The sequence below is a fragment of the Microcaecilia unicolor genome, chromosome 2 (genome assembly GCF_901765095.1).
Source record: "Microcaecilia unicolor chromosome 2, aMicUni1.1, whole genome shotgun sequence".
NCBI classification, from domain to species: Eukaryota; Metazoa; Chordata; class Amphibia; order Gymnophiona; family Siphonopidae; genus Microcaecilia; species Microcaecilia unicolor.
In genome coordinates, this window is record NC_044032.1 from 34374692 (window position 1) to 34389188 (window position 14497).

At 45.6% G+C, this 14497-nt stretch overlaps 1 long non-coding RNA gene across 1 annotated transcript; it reads left to right on the top strand.

Annotated features, from left to right (window-relative positions):
- The first annotated feature begins 6407 nt into the window (after window positions 1–6407).
- Window positions 6408–13271, top strand: LOC115461835. The gene is made up of 3 exons (XR_003940780.1): window positions 6408–6509; window positions 9702–9752; window positions 13179–13271. It is a non-coding gene; the product is annotated as an uncharacterized LOC115461835 (long non-coding RNA).
- Window positions 13272–14497: the final 1226 nt, after the last annotated feature.

Here is a 14497-nt window from a genome sequence, read left to right on the forward strand (position 1 = left end):
GATCTCTTCTCATGGTTTCCACTATCATCTTTATGCTGACGACACCCAGCTTTATCTCTCCACACCAGAAATCACTGCGGAAACCCAGGCCAAAGTATCGGCCTGCTTATCCGACATTGCTGCCTGGATGTCCAACCGCCACCTGAAACTGAACATGTCTAAGACTGAACTTATTGTTTTCCCACCTAAACCCACTTCCCCCTCCCTTCACTCTCCATCTCAGTTGATAACACCCTCATCGTCCCCGTCTCATCTGCCCGCAACCTCGGTGTCATCTTCGACTCCTCCCTCTCCTTCTCTGCGCATATCCAGCAGATAGCCAAGACCTGTCGCTTCTTCCTCTATAACATTAGCAAAATTCGCCCCTTCCTCTCCGAGCACACCACCCGAACTCTCATCCACTCTCTCATTACCTCTCGCCTTGACTACTGCAACAGTTCAAGCTTCTCTTACTCACCTACAAATGCACTTGATCTGCAGCCCCTCCTTACCTCTCTACCCTCATCTCCCCTTACGTCCCTACCTGTAACCTCCGCTCTCAAGACAAATCCCTCCTGTCAGTACCCTTCTCCACCACCTCCAACTCCAGGCTCCGCCCTTTCTGTCTCGCCTCACCCCATGCCTGGAACAAACTCCCTGAGCCCATACGCCGGCCCCCCTCCCTACCCATCTTCAAATCAATGCTCGAAGCCCACCTCTTCAATGTCGCCTTCGGCACCTAATCACTACACCTCTTCTCAGGAAATCTTAACTACCCCAACTTGACATTTCGTCCTTTAGATTGTAAGCTCTTCTGAGCAGGGACCATCCTTAATTGTTAATTTGTACAGCACTGCGTAACCCTAGTAGCACTCTAGAAATGTTAAGTAGTAGTAGTAGTAGTAGTGCTTTGCTTGGACTTGCATACCTGTGTTTTTTTTTACTTCCAGCGCTTAGAGGCTTCCTTCTGTTTCCAAATTCAATCAGAACTGGACGATTTTAAGGAGAAAATCATGGGAAATTCTCTCTTTAGGCACCCCAATGCCAGCTCTGTGTTGGTGTTAGGTTTCCAGCAAAAAGGGTGGCTTTGTTTTATTTATTTAGATTTTGCTCACACCTTTTTCAATAGTAGTTCAAGGAGAGTTACATTCAGGTACACTGGATATTTCTCTGTCCCAGGAGGGCTCACAATCTAAGTTTGTACCTGAGGCAATGGAGGGTTAAGTGTAGGGTTACCATTTTTTGTCCTTAAAAAAAAGAGGACACTTGCCCCGCCCATGCACCGCTACAGTTCACACCCTCGCCCTGCCCCTTTCACACCCTCTCCCTGTCACGTCTGTGGTCGTGACCCCTCACAGTCTCTCCCTGATTTCTGGGGGTCAGCTTCTGAGCTGGCTTCTGCCTATCCTTTCTGGGGTAGTTCTGTCTTTGGGAAGATCTGTTTCGGTTTCCTATCTCTGGCAGCCGTCATCTGGGTTGGATCAATGGAGGCAGACATCTTGGATGGCTCAAGAGTCATAGCCATCTTGGATAGCTCAAGGGGTACAGCCATCTTGGATAGATCATATCATAGGAAGCCATCTTGGAGTAACGAGGACAGGAAGGAAGCCCATATTTGGTCATTAGAGATCTCCTGTGGGAACAGCCTCCATGGTTACTCAGATTTGCTGCAGCTGCACCTCAGGTGTGGATGGGCTTTATTAATCACCTAGAGACTGCAGTCGGTTGCCTTTGCATTGCGTCTTAGGCCCTGGTATGTGGGTGCTGGTGCACTTCTGCCTGAGAGACTTTGTCTGGACCTGATTCTGTTTTTGCTGGTTTCCTGTCTTTTGAACCTTTGCCTGGACCTGGACTTTGCTTTGTTTGCTGCCTGCCTATTGAATCTTTGCCTGGACCTGGACTTTGCTTTGTTGCCGCCTGCCTATTGAATCTTTGCCTGGATCTGGACTTTGCTTTGCTTGCCGCCTGCCTTTTGAACTGTTGCCTGGACCTGTCCTCTGTTTGCTGGCTGACTGCCTAGAGACCTTGCCTGGATTTGCCGGTACGTCTGTTCTGCCTTGCTTCTGGTGTGGGGTGGTTTTGCCTGCCACTGCTGCTCCTCGGCAGTGGCCCAAGGGCTCACAAACCCAGTTCCTGTTTAGTAAAAGTGACACTCCCCACCCCTTGTCACACCTCGCCCCGCCCCTTGTCGCACCTCACGCCGCCCCCCTGTCACATTTTTCCTCCCCCTGGTCACCCCTCACATCCTCACCTCCCCTCCCCCCGGCCCCATCACCACCTCTCCCCTTACTATCTTCCCTGGTGGTCTAGTGACTTCTTCGGGGCAGGAAAGAGCCCCCTCTTTCCTGCCCTGCGCGCTGCTCTGCATCCTGTATGCTGGCATGCTGCCTGTGATGGTCTCAGCAAGATTCAAAATGGCCACCGAGAATTTAAGCGGCCTCGCAAGACTTCAATTCTTGGCGGCCATTTTGAATCTCGCCGAGACCGTCACAGGCAGCGTGCAGGATGCAGAGCAGCGTGCAGGGCAGGAAAGAGGGGGCTCTTTCCTGCCCAAAGTCACTAGACCACCAGGGAAGATCGTGAGTAAGGGGAGGGGAGGTCCGCCACCCCCCGCACGTCAGCATCAGCCTGCCCATAGAATGCAGAGCAGCACGCAGGGCAGGAAAGAGGGGGCTATTTCCTGCCCCGAAGTCACTAGACCACCAGGGAAGATCGTGAGTAAGGGGAGGGGAGGTCCGCCACCCTCCCGCACGTCAGCGTCAGCCCGCTCATAGGATGCAGAGCAGCACGCAGGGCAGGAAAGAGGGGGCTCTTTCCTGCCCCGAAGTCACTAGACCATCAGGGAAGATCGTGAGTAAGGGGAGGGGAGGTCCAGTGCCCGCCCGCAAGTCAGCCCGCCCATTTGTCCAGAAATCCGGACAAATGGGCAGGCTGGCCAAAACCCGTCCGGATGCCCGGACATGTCCTCAAAAAGAGGACATGTCTGGGTAAATCTGGACGTATGGTAACCCTAGTTAAGTGACTTGCCCAAGATCACAAGGCGCAGCAGTGGGATTTGAAAGGACCACCTCTGGAATGCAAGACCAGTGCTCTAACCACTAGGCCACTCCTCCACTCCTGTGTGCTGTTCTCTGAAAACTGGAGGGGAGAGGGGAATTAGGAAATGACCTACATGTATAATACTATTTGCACTAATCATTGCCATGCATGTTGTGTTCCATGCTAGAACCCTCTGAACATTCTGCACAGAATAACACCAGTACTAGTCCAGTGCTAATCAGCTCTAGCACTGGCATCAGGTTCTGAGCATCGGTTCATTAGCTTCTTTTCTTTTCCTGTGCTTCATTGCCCCTCTCCTCATACCGAATGAGGTCACTTTGATGTAAAACTGTCCTTCACACCAAAGCCTTACTTCCTTCTCACAAATCTATGCCCCTAGGAATGGTCGAAGAATCTATTTATGCTGCACAGCAAACCCTCTAATAGTCACTTCCTGTGAAGACTGCCTCTGAGACTGCATTTCCCAGAAGCCTTAGTAGGAGGGAATTCTATTTACTTAATCTGTGACTTTTACTCTCTTTTTGCTGTTTGCAACAAATGTAATGTCAAGTTCCCCGAAACCTTCCAAGCTCAGCTGCTATACTTTCTTTCCTAGGCTGCATACAGTGACTTCATGCAATGACAAGCCATTCTTAATTATTGCTGTAAATCCACTGATTCTTACAACAAAAGCACTGCAAGTGCATTTCTTTCATCAACGTTTTGAATAAAGTGGGATTAAAACTGCAATCTGTTGATTTAGACCATAACTCTGGTCTTCAAGCTTCTCAAACACACTATATATTCATTGAGTATATTCACATAAATTTGATCTGAATCCCAGGATAATTTACAAGGCCTAGTTACCCCAGAAAACCAGACCTGTTTGCTACCCTCCAGAGCCAAGGTGATGCATATCTGATTTATCAGGTTAGTTTCTTGCTGCATGCCGCGCTTACCAAAGCACCAGCACGGCATCACAAAATTTTAAAGTCAAATTAGGAAAACAATTATAGCAGCAAAAAAAAAAAAAAAAAAAGAATCTCTGCTTAGCATTTAAATGAGAGAAAAAGTGTTCAATATGCTTTGAACAGACATTATAACAATTCTCAAGCGCTTCATTCAGTCGTTAACCATGTTCACAAAGTACTCAGGGGTGTCCGTGATAAACAGATAAACATCATGTCCTTCACGAATGCTGCATTACAATAAAATGTTATGGATTAAAGGACAAGCATGATTATCTTCTGAGTATTCCCTCCTCATGACAAATGTAGATATTAGGGTATGAAAGTGCACTTCCAAACTTCTCTGCTTTTAGAGACAGCTCAGGGAAATCCTGGAAGTCATTTAATCAGTGCTGTAACACACTCCAGGGTGCACGTCCTTACTGAGAAACGGCACATCTTATGGCTATTACAGCACAACTTAGACTGTTGTATATAATTCTTCAATTCAACAAGATTGTTTTTTTACAGTTCTTCTCGTTTACCCAGAAGATTCTTGTCTCAAAAGAGTTAACTTAAGGGGAATCGTTACCTCATTGGAGCTATAAATATCAAACACTTCCTTTTAGTTCAGGGGTTCTCAACCCCAGGTTTTCAGGATATCTTAAAATGAATATGCATGAGATAAATGTACATGTACATCCTCCATTCTATGCAAATCTGTCTCATGCATATTTATTTTGGGTATCCTGAAAACCTGACAGGTTAGGTGTGTCCCAAGGACTGGGTTGAGAACCCCTGCTTGAATAGCCTAAAATGTCATGCTTTTAGCATTGTTTGTGTGTTTTATAGAGTTTAAAAAAAAAATATATATATATATATATATATATATATAAGTTTTTTGCATTACTTTGAAGGGTGTTATGCAGGGGCGGACTGAGAGTGGTCTGGTGTGAGTGAAGCTTTTATTTTTCATAGGCTCCACCTGTAGTATTGTGTTCAGTTCTGGAGGCCGTACCTTGCTAAGGATGTAAAAAAAATGGAAGCGGTGCAAAGAAAAGCTACGAGAATGGTATGGGATTTGCGTTATAAGACGTATGAGGAGAGACTTGCGGACCTGAACATGTATACCCTGGAGGAAAGGAGAAACAGAGGTGATATGATACAGACGTTCAAATATTTGAAAGGTATTAATCCGCAAACGAACCTTTTCCAGAGATGGGAGGGCGGTAGAATGAGGGGACATGATATGAGATTGAAGGGGGGCAGACTCAAGAAAAATGTCAGGAAGTATTTTTTCACGGAGAGAGTGGTAGATACTTGGAATGCCCTCCCGCGGGAGGTGGTGGAGATGAAAACGGTAGCGGAATTCAAGCATGCGTGGGATAAACATAAAGGAATCCTGTGCAGAAGAAATGGATCCTCAGAAGCTTAGCCGAGATTGGGAGGCGGGGCTGGTGTTTGGGTGGTGGGGCTAGTTCTGGGCAAGACTTCTACGGTCTGTGTCCTGAAAATGGCAGATACAAATCAAGGTAAGGTATACACAAGAAGTAGCACATGTGAGTTTATCTTGTTGGGCAGACTAGATGAACCGTGCAGGTCTTTTTCTGCCGTCATCTACTATGTTACTATGTTACTATGGGTCAAAACGCATTACTAATTACAGAACCAGATCTCTAAACCAGCATCTTTGGATAATTCTTAGGCTAGTCCAATAAAATGCGTCAGAACCTACAAAGAACCTGGGTCACTTTGGCCATGAGTGCTCTGCTTTATATTTAAATAAGCAGGGCTTTTTTTGAGGGGGTACTTGGGGGGTACTGAGTGCCTGCACCTCTTCCATTGTCTGCTAAAATTGACCCATGGTCCCCAAGTTTTAATGAAAGAGCTCAGGCTCTACACACAAATTCTGCCTTGTCCTAGATTCTGTGATGGGTTGCAGGGGGCCTGGCTATTGTGGGGTGGGTCCCTCAGTGATCACCCCACCCCTGAAGGGTGGCCTGGCATTTGAGTACCGGCACCTTTTTTGCTAGGAAAAAACGCACTGTAAATAAGTATCATGTTATTGAGGTGTGCTATTTGTAGAATTGTAAAATTCAAATATACAAAATTCAAATTGCATTCTCTGCTAGCCTCAAAGTCAATCTTAACCAGTTACAGTGACTCCAACTTTTTAGATTCCAATGTGCTGCAGCTTCTTTTTAACCTTTGAAGAAATAACCGAGTTGGAAAAATAATGAATCCAACACAGGGAAAGAAGGGGCACCTGAGGGAACGTTCTTCAAAGCATTCATCTGGCTTCAGAGAAACTTTAGACTGTCTTTGTTTATTTGTTTACAGATTGTTTCAAGTCATGATATTTTTTTTAGCAGACACAAAACAGGAAAGGTTAAAGCAATCCCACTGTGGACAGCAAAACCCACAAACAATGATGCATGAATATGGATCTGCTGGTTTTCTGGGACAATCAATGCTGCTAGAACTTCTGAGCTTAGGATTTGATGAATATCAAAAGAACTCTCTGAAAAGAAATTAGCCCAAATCGTAATGTTAACAGTTTTTTTTTTCAACTGCAGGATTTATTCAATAATACTTTGTCTCCTGCCATACCTTAGTTTGCGTGCTTTGTTTTGTAGGGAGGGTTGTTGTATCCTGTAGTATTTCTTTCTCCCAGAAAATTGAAACCTAAGCAACTCATCTCATACATTTCTAGGGTGCTAATTGCCTGAGAAAATCACACGATTTCTGATTATGAAACCAAATTTAGGACAGTGGATTCTATGGGTGTAATTTTATCACAGGGATGTACACAAGGATCTTGCATCAACTGCCGCATCTGCAGGCATTAACCGCGAACTAAAAAAATATTTAAAAACTGTTTTGGGGAGGGAACATATCATGGGGCAGAGAGTAGGCACTCCTGCACGACATAGTGCAGCTACGTAACTGTTATACTAACTGGTTACCGCAGAATTACCGCATTAGCCCTTACTGCCTACAAAATGGATGGCGATAGTGCTTAATTTTATTTAATGGCAACATTAGCACATGACCATTTAATATCGAAGATACAAAATCCACCATTTTATGACTGTGATAAAAATGGCCTTAGCATCTGGGAAAAACCACACACAAGGATGCACCAATGCCACTTTGGGGCTCATTTTCAAAAGAGATGGACATCCATCTTTCGACATAAATCAGAAGATGGACGTCTTTCTCCCAGGGACATCCAAATCGGTATAATTGAAACCCGATTTTGGACGTCTCCAACTGCACTCCGTCGCAAGGATGGCCAGAGTTCAAGGTGGCATGTCGGAGGCATAGCGAAGGTGGGACTTGGGCGTGCCTAACACTTGGACGTCCTTGACCCATAATCGAAAAAAAGAAGGACGTCCCTGACGAACACTTGGATGTTTTCACCCGGACCTGTTTTTCTTACGACTAAAGCACAAAAAGGTGCCCAAAATGACCAGATGATCACCAGAGAGAATCAGAGATGACCTCCTGTTACTCCCCCAGTGGTCACTAACCCCCTCCCACCCTCAAAAAACATCTTTAAAAATATGTCATGCCAGTCTCTATGTCAGCCACAGATGTCATACTCAGGTCCATGACAGCGTATGCAGGTCCCAGGAACAGTTTTAGTGGGTACTGCAGTGCACTTCAGACAGGCGGACCCAGGCCCATATCCCCCCTACCTGTTACATTTGTGGAGGAAACAGTGAGCCCTCCAAAACCCACCAGAAACCCACTGTACTCACATATAGGTGCCCCCCTTCACCCATAAGGGCTATGGTAGTGTTGTAGAGTTGTGGGTAGTGGGTTTTGGTTTTTTTTTTTTTTTTTTGGGGGGGGGGCTCAGCACACAAGGTAAGTGAGCTATGTACCTGGGAGCAATTTATGAAGTCCACTGTAGTGCCCCCTAGGGTGCCCGGTCGGTGTCCTGGCATGTCAGGGGGACCAGTGCACTACAAATGCTGTCTCCTCCCATGACCAAATGGCTTGCATTAGGACATTTTTGACATGGACGTCTTTGGTTTTGAAAATCGCCGAAACGTCCATGTCTAGGGACGTGCAAATCTAGGGACATCCAAATTTAAGGAATTGGACGTCTCTGACGGTATTTTCGAAACGAAAGATGGGCATCCATCTTTTTTCAAAAATACAGGTTTCCCCGCCCCTGGATTTTGCCCTTTTGCAAGGACGTCCAAATCGCAACTTGGCCGTCCATTTCGAAAATGCCCCTCCATGTGTCATAACTTAGTAAAAAGACACCTAAGTTTCATCCACTTTCAGGTTTACCTTGCTCAGGTGCCCTTTTACCAAACTACAGTAAGAAGTGGCCTTAGTGTGTCCTTATGTGAGTCATTTCAACCTGCTAAGGTCATTAAATGAGAACAGGTTAATAATTCCATCACCAAAAAAGGCTAGATGGGAATCTACTAGACTTTCAGCATTTTTCTATGTAGCTCCTGCTCTCTGGAATTGCCTTCCAAAAATGATCAGATTAGAAGAGTCGTATGTTAAGTTTCGTAAACTTCTAAAAACATACCTATTCCAAAATACGTTTGAAAGTAATCTGGGATGAAAGAAAGGGAAACAGGGGCAGAATGTATATGCAGAAAAAACTATACACCTTATAATTGAAAGAGAAAAACGCCTAGATTTCGACCCAAATCGGGAGATAGACGTTTATCTCACAAAAACGAATAAATCGGTATAATGGAAAGGCGATTTTGGACGTTTTCAACTGCACTCCATCGCGGAAGCATACAAAGTTGACGGGGGCATGTCGGAGGCGTGGCGAAGGTGGAACTGGGGTGTGGTTATCGGCCGAGGAGAGATGGGCGCCTTTCGCCGATAATGGAAAAAAAGTATGCGTTTGTAGCTAGAATTTAGGGCACTTTTCCTGGACCCTGTTTTTTGATGAATAAGGCCCCAAAAAGTGCCCTAAATGACCAGATTACCTCCAGAGGGAATCGGGGATGACCTCCCCTGACTCCCCCAGTGGTCACTAACTCCCTCCCACCACAAAAAATGATGTTTCACAACTTTTTATTTTCACCCTCAAATGTCATACCCACCTCCCTGGCAGCAGTATGCAGGTCACTGGAGCAGTTGTTAGGGGGTGCAGTGGACTTCAGGCAGGTGGACCCAGGCTCACCCCCCCTACCTGTTACAATTGTGCTGCTTAATGCTTATTAGTCGTCCAACCCCCCAAACCCACTGTACCCACATGTAGGTGCCCCCCTTCACCCCTTAGGGCTATAATAATGGTGTAGACTTGTGGGCAGTGGGTTTTGAGGGGGATTTGGGGGGCTCAACACACAAGGGAAGGGTGCTATGCACCTGGGAGCTCTTTTACCTTTTTTTTGTTTTTGTAAAAGTGCCCCCTAGGGTGCCCGGTTGGTATTCTGGCATGTGAGGGGGACCAGTGCACTACGACTCCTGGCCCCTCCCACGAACAAATGCCTTGGATTTATTCATTTTTGAGCTGGGCGCTTTCATTTTCCATTATCACTGAAAAACAAAAACGCCCAGCTCACAAATTGTCGAATAAAACATGGACGTCTATTTTTTTCGAAAATACGGTTCGGTCCGCCCCTTCACGGACCCGTTCTCGGAGATAAACGCCCATGGAGATAGACGTTTTCGTTCAATTATGCCCCTCCACATGTTTGTTCATCTAAATTTGTTATGAATTGATTGTTTTATTGTTGTTTTTATTCTCAGAATGGATGCTGTTGGTTTGCCGTGCTTTCCTGTCAAAGAAATGGAGTTCCTGTAGGTTATTTTAAAGTTTTGTGTATTTTTAAAGAAATGTAAACCGTTCTGGTTTGTGTACGCAATTAAGAAATGGTATAGAAAATAAATAAACGATAAATTTTTACTGTGGGGGTAAAATGGCTGATTTTTCTGTCATGTGACCATTAGAGCATGTGCTACTATTGCCACCTATATTTTAGGCAGTAAGGGCTCATGCGCTAACCATGTGGTAATCGGTTAGGGGCCCTTTTGCTAAAGGGTTGCCGCGTGGCAATCCGTAACTACCGCTGGCCCAATGCAGGCGCTGGTGGTAATTCAACCCCCAGTGCATAGCATTTCCAGCACTAGCAGAAGTATTGGAAAAATATTTCCACAGGGGATTACATAGAAACATAGACATATGACGGCAGATAAAGGCCACATGACCCATCCAGTCTGCCCATCCTCTGTAGCCCCTAATTCTTCCTGTTCCTAAGCGATCCCACATGCCTATCCCATGTCTTTTAAAATTCTGACACAGTCCTCCACCGGGAGGCCATTCCACGCCTCCACCACCCTTTCTGTGAAATAATACTTCCTTAGATTATTCCTAAGCCTATTCCCATTATGACATCACAATATGAGCTCTGGTTACCAGAGACTGAAACTCTTCACACTAAGGGGGGAAAGTAAGCCAAGAATAGGACAATTGAGCCATTGTGACATCACTGATGAGGTTGGCTCTTAGGCATTGGTGGAATAGAAACATAGAAACATGACGGCAGATAAAGGCCATATGACCCATCCAGTCTGCCCATCCTCTGTAACCCCTAATTCTTCCTGTTCCTCAGCGATCCCACATGCTTATCCCATGCCTTTTAAAATTCTGGAACAGTCCTCGACTCCACCACCTCCACCGGGAGGCCATTCCACGCCTCCACCACCCTTTCTGTGAAATAATACTTCCTTAGGTTACTCCTAAGCCTATTCCCATTATGACATCACAATATGAGCTCTGGTTACCAGAGACTGAAACTCTTCACACTAATGGGGGAAAGTAAGCCAAGAATGGGACAATTGAGCCATTGTGACATCACTGATGAGGTTGGCTCTTAGGCATTGGTGGAATAGAAACATAGAAACATGACGGCAGATAAAGGCCATATGACCCATCCAGTCTGCCCATCCTCTGTAACCCCTAACTCTTCCTTTTCCTAAGCGATCCCACATGCTTATCCCATGCCTGTTTAAATTCTGGAACAGTCCTCGACTCCACCACCTCCACCGGGAGGCCATTCCACGCCTCCACCACCCTTTCTGTGAAATAATACTTCCTTAGGTTACTCCTAAGCCTATTCCCTCTTAACTTAGTCATGTGCCCCCTTATTTCAGAGCTCTCTTTCATTTGAAAAACGTGTAAATGCCCTTGAGATATTTAAACGTTTCTATCATGTCTCCTCTCTCCCTCCTCTCTTCCAGCGTATACTGTACATGTTGAGGTTCATAAGCCTGTCCCTATAATTTTTGCATTCAAGACCGCTTACTAATTTCGCAGCCGCCCTCTGGACCGACTCCATCCTGTTTATATCTTTCCGTAGGTGCGGTCTCCAGAACTGCACGCAGTACTCCAAATGAGGCCTCACCTGAGACGTATACAACGGCACTATCACCTCCTTTTTCCTGCTGGTCATGCCTCTCTTTATGCACCCAAGCATCCTTCTGGCTTTGGCCGTCGCTTTTTCTACCTGTTTGAAAGCTTTAAGGTCGTCAGACACAATCACCCCCAAGTCCCGCTTTTCCTTCGCAAACTGAAGCACTACACCCCCTATACTGTACCGTTCCCTTGGAGTTTTGCTACCGAAGTGCATGATCCTGCATTTTTTGGGATTAAACCTTAGTTGCCAAATATCGGTCCATTCCTCTTGCTTCGCTAGGTCCTTCCTCATGCCATTCACACCCTCCAGGGTGTCCACCCTGTTGCAGAGTTTAGTATCATCCGCAAAGAGACAGACCTTACCAGACAGCCCTTCTGCAATATCGCTCACAAAGACGTTAAAAAGAGCCGGCCCTAGGACCGATCCCTGCGGTACTCCACTGATGACATCCTTTTGTTCGCAAGCTCCATTTACCACCACCCTCTGTCTCCTACCATTCAACCAATATTTTACCCAATCAGTTACACTAGGTCCCACACCGAGGGCAGTTACCTGGTGGTAATCAGCGCTGCCCGGTTACTGCTTGGTTAGTGCAGGAGCCCTTACCGCCACCTCAAGGGGTGGGGGTAAGTGCTCCCTCAGAAATGGCCAGACGGGAAGTACGAACTTGCCGCACGGCCATTTTGGGGGGGAAGGGGGGCTTTTTACCCGCTGCATTAAAACGGACCCTGGTGCACAGCAAAAATGGCCACCACCGCTAATTCAGGGCCCCTTTTACTGCAACTTAGTAAAAGGACCCCTTAGTGTTGCAGCATTGTAGCTGTGCTAACTGATAAGTGCAAAGCACGCCCACTCTCTGCCCCAGTGCTAAAATATAAATTTTGGGGGGCTCTTTAACTAAGGAGTGTAGGCGCCTACACGCGTCCAACGCATGTCAATTTGGAACTACTGCCCGGATACTGCGCGCCCCGGGCAGCAATTCCATTTTTTACGTGCATCTGATATGCGCGGCAGAAAATATGCGCGGTAATCAGCAATGTATGCGCGCTGACAATTACCGCCCAGTTAATGCGTGCAACCTTTCCGCTAAGTCAATGGGTGGGTTAAGGTCTCAGGCCCAAAATGGACGTGCGCTGATTTTTATACTTTGCTGCACGACCATTTTCGGCAAAAAAAAGGCCTTTTTTGCAGACACGCTGAAAAATATATTTATTTATTTATTTATTTATGAACATTTATACCCCACTTTTTTTCCACATAAAGCAGACTCAAAGTGGCTTACAATGTACAGATTAATCAATTACTATTACATTGGATAGGGGGGAAGGAACAGGGTAAGAAGGAAAAGGGAAAGGGAAGAGAGACTAAGGTGGACGGTGGAAATCCAGATGCGGAGATGGCCCAGAGTGGTTCGAACAGTTCACGGCAAGGCGATCCACAATTGGGAGCTGTAGCAATACTCAGTAAGCGCAAGCAATATGCGGCCAGGAGAGTGCATGGACCTGTGTGCATCCAATACACACGCCTACACCAGCGCAGGCCATTTTTCAGTGCATCTTAGTAAAAGGGTCCCTTTATTTTTTGTGTGGGTAGCGCACGCTAATCCCAAAAATTACCGCAGGTTGCCTGAGCTTACCCGATGGTAGGGCATTTTTGGGTGCAGTAAGCATGTATTAATGATTACCACAGCTTAGTAAAAAGACCTCGTAAGATTATATAAGACATGTTAATTAAAAGCAATAAATAACATATACCTTTCGGACTTTATTGCTTATTGGTGTTCAATTTTTCTTTCCTTTTTCTTTTTCAGATCCTGACTTGGATGGATGGAATGCACTAAAAATTGACCTCTGGAGGTCTCTTCCTAACCTTGTATTCTTATAATTGGTGAATTAATTTTTATTGCGTTCCACTCATATATACAATGGTATCTATTTATTTGTTGTACAGAAATGACGACAGCTATTGCTAAAAAAGTCATTAACTTGTGAAGAACAATCTTATAAAAGCAGTACAATGCATTACAGCTTAAAGTTAATGATTTTAGGATGTGGCAGAGGATGGCCATCTGATATTGTCTGAAATGTCACATTACAGCGACAACCAACAATGGATAAACATTTTAAATGTAATTTGCTAATGATTCAATACTAATCTAGGCATTCCTTTGTGACTTCTACGCAAATTACAGTGTTTCTCAATTTTGTAGTCCTGTTTCAAAAGTGCTGTAATTAAAAGAATGGCATACAGGTTCATCATGATCACAATTAACACATGATTTAAATATATTTAAATAGAATAACTATAAAAATATTTTCAAGAGATAAATTGAGCAATTTGCACCACATAAGGCAGAAAGAGAAAATAATTAAAATCATAAAGAAGGGAGAACAGCTGGATACATTAGGTAACATGTTTTACTGCTACAATAGCACCAGGATATTAGCCCTATCTACATAGCGAAGTCCACAGTGACCATATCACTGTGGATGAATGTTTATTTGAAACAATGAAAAGTGCAAACTTAGGAGAGTGAAGGCCGAGGAACAAAGATCTGGAAAAACAGCTTTGAAACTTTTGCAAAATCTTTTTCTCTCTCTCTTTCCTTTAGTGGTGTAGCCAAGGGTGGGCCTGGGTGGGCCCAGGGCCACCTACTTTGGGCTCAGGCCCGCCCGCCCGCCCACCCAGCAGCAGCACACCTATGAAGTGTCTGGCAGGGATTCCCAAGCCCCACGAGCCGAAAATTCCTGTCCTTCCTGCATACCAGCCTTCCCTCTGATGCCTATGCGGAAACAGGAAGTTGCATCAGAGGGAAGGCTGTGGAGCCAACATGAGCAGTGTGTATTATTTGCTGCTTGCTGCCAGTGAAAATCTGCTATTTAAAAGGTATGGGGGAGGGGGTGTTTGAGAGATCATATGGCATGCAGGCGAGAGAGGGAGAGACCAAATCACTTGTGGGACAGGGCGGAGTTCTTCTGCTCACACATCTTGGGCCCAGGCCCACCCAAAATTGGATGTCTGGCTACGCCCTTGCTTTCCTCCACAGATTTACCTTTTTAAGATGTGTGCGAAAAGGTGGCTTTAGTGCACCCTTGCGTGGGTCTTTCCCATACGCTAAGGGGCCCTTTC